Source organism: Sapajus apella, unplaced genomic scaffold, assembly GCF_009761245.1.
Source record: "Sapajus apella isolate SASKATOON/1434 unplaced genomic scaffold, GSC_monkey_1.0 scaffold153, whole genome shotgun sequence".
Lineage (NCBI taxonomy): Eukaryota > Metazoa > Chordata > Mammalia > Primates > Cebidae > Sapajus > Sapajus apella.
This window is the reverse complement of record NW_022437093.1, coordinates 2,077,596-2,082,177: the sequence shown is the minus strand read 5'-3', so window position 1 is coordinate 2,082,177 and position 4,582 is coordinate 2,077,596. Positions and strand designations below refer to the sequence as shown.

Sequence of the window (4,582 nt, the reverse complement as noted above, 5' to 3'; positions counted from 1 at the left end):
AAAAAAAAAAAAAAGTTTTGAGCATCTTCTGTGTTCAGTATTATAAGACATGAATGGTTCCCTAACATAGGTAAGTCCAGTCAACTGTAGATCCTCACAGAGAAGTAACACAACATACTGAGTGCTAACCTTGTAGCTATTTCTAAAAAGATGCAAGTCTAGGGCCGGGCGCGGTGGCTCAAGCCTGTAATCCCAGCACTTTGGGAGGCCGAGGCGGGTGGATCACGAGGTCAAGAGATCGAGACCATCCTGGTCAACGTGGTGAAACCCCGTCTCTACTAAAAATACAAAAAATTAGCTGGGCATGGTGGCACGTGCCTGTAATCCCAGCTACTCAGGAGGCTGAGGCAGGAGAATTGCCTGAACCCAGGAGGCGGAGGTTGCGGTGAGCCGAGATCGCGCCATTGCACTCCAGCCTGGGTAACAAGAGCGAAACTCCGTCTCAAAAAAAAAAAAGAAAGATAGAATGCAATGAGAAGTCTCCTTCCCACCAGGCGCAATGGCTCACGCCTGTAATTCCAGCACTTTGGGAGGCCGAGGCCAAAGAGGTCAAGAGATTGAATCCTGACCAACATGGTAAAACCCTGTCTCTACTTTAAAAAATATAAAAATTAGGCCGGGCGCGGTGGCTCACGCCTGTAATCCCAACACTTTGGGAGGCCGAGGCGGGTGGATCACAAGGTCAAGAGATCGAGACCATCCTGGTCAACATGGTGAAACCCCGTCTCTACTAAAAATACAAAAAATTAGCTGGGCTTGACGGCGCGTGTCTGTAGTCCCAGCTACTCAGGAGGCTGAGGCAGGAGAATTGCCTGAACCCAGGAGGCAGAGGTTGCGGTGAGCGGAGATCACGCCATTGCACTCCAGCCTGGGTAACAAGAGCGAAACTCCGTCTCAAAAATAAATAAATAAAATAAAATAAAATAAAATAAAATAAAAAATGTAAAAATTAGCTGGGTGTGGTGGCGCGTACCTATAGTCCTAGCTACTTGGGAGGCTGAGGCAGGAGAATTGTTTGAACCCGGAAGGCAGAGATTGCAGTGAGCCAAGATCGCACCATTGCACTCCAGCTTGGGCAACAAGAGCAAAACTCTGTCACAAAAAAAAAAAAAAAAAAAAAAAAAAGAAGTCTCCTTCCCACTCTGTCCTCTATCTGCCCAATTCCTAGATCTAAAAGGTAACCAATGTCACCATTTTCTTATTTATTCTTCTAAAGGTTTTTGGTTTTTTTTTTTTTTGCATATATACACTGATGCAAATTATCTTTTTCTCCTTTTCTTTTTCGGAAAACACAAAGGGTATCATAACATATCATACATACTGTTCTGCATCTTGCTTTTGTCACTTAACTGTCTATCTTGCAGATCTTTCCATATCATATTAAATTACATTTTAATTCTCTCGTTTTGCTGGTCAAGAACAGTTTTTACTTGATTTCACCATAGTTTAGTCTAGAACACAAGGCACCCAGCAGCTCCTAAGAACTACCTGAGACAACTGATGATGGCTCCATGCTAAACACTGAAGACCCTGTATCTTTTTTCTCCTCCTCACCTTCATTTTGCTTTTTTCTCCAACTCACTCAGTTCTCCATCCTTTCCATACTCCTCTCCCATCTCACCATTCCTTAACCCCAACCCTGACAACTAGACTTAGCAACATCATTGACATTGCTTAGTCATGGCTAAAAATATTCCGGCTTTAAAAAGGAGCAGACCCCTAATACAGAGAAAAAGGGATAAATAATAATATCCATGAGAACTTCTAATTAAGATGAGTGCCTTAAATTGAGTAGTTTTGGTCTGGAGTTATTCTTCGTTGTTACTTCTGTTTCCTCTGATACTTTGGTTTGTGAAGAGTCAGTATGACACTATTTTCTATATACATGGAAACAAGCGCATACTCAGTCTAACATTTAAGCAATGCCTAACAGAACTACAGAGCTCATTCTACAGTAAGATAATTGGAAACAAAATATAAGAGCTATATAGAGTTAACATTTGGGCTCCAAAAGATGCACTTTAATTAACCTATCATTTCTTTTTACTTAAGTAGCTCCAATCTGAAACTACATCTCAGAAATGTTTTAAGAATATTCACCAATGAAAAACAGAATAAAGTACCCTCTCTCCACTTTTATTTTCCAGCCCACAAACTCAGTGCTATCCTCCCCACAAAAAGTACTTTTTTTTCTACCAGACGAACACTATAATTTTTAAGGTTTTTAAGTAATAAAAATAGGAAGAAAATATCACCAAAAAGATAATGGTTTACACTTAGATGTTTCCCAATAATCAAAGGATTGGTAAGGAACATAAAATTAAGGCAGCCACCTAACTACATTCTCAAGTAGTAACAGGTGGTAACTCACATAGTATGAAGCTGACCTTCTTTCTGTATTCCTGCCATGCCAGAGACCTCTAGTAGAACTTCTGAGGTTACTGTATTATAACCCAGGTTCAGAGAGATTTAGAGGTAAAACCTTTAACACTGGAAATACCTTAAAAAGCAGGGCTTTGTGAACCAAATACATTCATTAGGAAACTATAAAATGAAATCCAGTATATTGATCTCAATCCCCTTGCCTGCTTCCTAAAGAGGACAGAGTCCACCAGGTCCTGGTGCTAAACACTTGCTAAGTAGAAACACTCTTACACAGGTCCTCCAAATCTTAATGGGTTCAGGACTTCTGGTTGCGTTTCCCATGCAACCCCTACAACTCCACAGGGAGAATGCTGGAAAAACTGTGTCACTTTGGCTTCCTGTATATTAATATAAGCACTCATTATCCAGCAACGGCAGCTGAAACATAAATGAAGATGAGAACTCAGTCTACATTACCTAAGATTTCCCACAAGTCCAGATATTTAGGTTACACAGACGACATTATTGTCTTATTTCTCTTCTGCATTAATCTAGAAGTCCACAGAGCAGATTAGCACACAACAATCTTAACAAAGCTAGTACCTAACTCTGAAGAAAGGCAAATCTGGTGGAGGGTTTCCAAGACTCCTCATCCTTCTCTATCCTTCCTCCCTCCCTACGTCTTTTTTGTTTGTTTTTATTTAATTTCATCTTTTAAATGTATTTTTACTCACAAGAAAATCAAAGAAGCCATCTACTTAAGTCTTAAGCTTTGCCCTTTGCTTGTCCTAATCGAGAGTTATTTGGCCATCTACGTATAAGAGATTAGAGGAGCCAAAGAGACTGGAGAACCACCACATCAATGGGAGCTTTTTCATTTAAAGGTCATCTGTCCACACTGTCCAAATGAGGTTTACCCTGTGAGATAAAACTTGGCGTAAGTGCTACCTGTTGAGAAAAAGTGTGAAATGTCACACAAAGGGCTAGGGTGCAGCAGGAGGACTCTGAAAGAGTCATACATGTAAACCAGCAGGTCTTAGAATGCTCTAATATACCACATGAAGTTTCAGAGTAAACAAATGGTTAATGACACAACTTTTGTAACACATGAATCAGCTACTGATTTGCAAGAGTGGGACACACCCTAGTACCTGTGACTCTAAAGTACCTGTTTGAAAAGTGTACCTAGATGTCTGAATTGCCAGCCCATCCTAAGATTAGAACAGAATTTTACAACTATGTAGGTTGCCATAATTTAAAGTTAAAAAGATCACTGCCTTTCGTTATAATGGAAGTTAATTTGAGAACGTCATTAAAATGTGCACACCAATAACCAAAGAACAGTGGCAATACAAAGAAAATCAAGAAATGACAATCAAGGTATAGCCAATCAATCCTGGGAAGCAAACACAAGAGGCAAGAGAAATGTCATGTAAAGGCACTGAAGAACAGCAAATTCAAAAATTATATTCCCAATTCTGAATAAAATGAGGCTGGTAATGAAAAAAATAACACATCTTACCTTATGAGGCATCCAAATAGGATTCATAGTGTCAGGATATAGTTAAGACAACACTCAGAAATGAGCAAGAAGTCTTAGTAATTCCCTCAGTCACCAAGTATGAGCAGGTAGGAAAATCTTTTGTTTTGAGAAGGTATCTGAAAGAGAGGACTTTCATTTAGACTAAAAAATAATCAAGAAAATGCAAATAGTTTAAGCTACCTGGGCAGGGATTTTGAAGTACTATTTGCCTTACCACACTAAAAAAGTATACAAAATACAGTCCCCTCTAGAAAAGGGCAAATGTGTGTGTCTCCATATATATGTGTAGAAACATACTTTACATAAAGAGAAATAAATATGTAACACATATTTTAGATAATGTAAAATCGCTTATCAAACAATTATCCCAAATCCCAGAGAGAATAAAGTAATTTCCCGGGGTACTTCATAAACACTATTGAAAGGTGATTTGCGAACTAACATTTAAAAAAATACCTTGCAACATTTAATTGTATTTAGTAAACCAAAACCTCTCTGATCGTCCTGACTGTCCCAAGATTATGCTTAAGTTTCAGAGTCAATTCCACATGAAAAGTAAAAGCTATTCTTGACTGAAGTACTAGAAACAAATAATAAGACCCTTCTTCCCTAGAGATCATTAAAACAAAACCAACAACTTAATTTTGAGGGTGGGAGGAAGGTAAATTTGCCTGC

General features: G+C 39.0%; 1 protein-coding gene across 3 annotated transcripts in view; it reads right to left on the bottom strand.

Moving 5' to 3' along the window:
- The window catches only part of KANSL1 (KAT8 regulatory NSL complex subunit 1), a 215,787-nt gene that overhangs the window by 209,745 nt on the left and 1,460 nt on the right, over positions 1-4,582 (bottom strand). For all 3 annotated transcript variants that reach the window (XM_032265982.1, XM_032265977.1, XM_032265978.1), the window contains exon 2: positions 3,887-4,023. The gene's annotated coding sequence lies outside the window, so the exon portion shown is untranslated. The remainder of the gene's footprint in view (positions 1-3,886; positions 4,024-4,582) is intronic.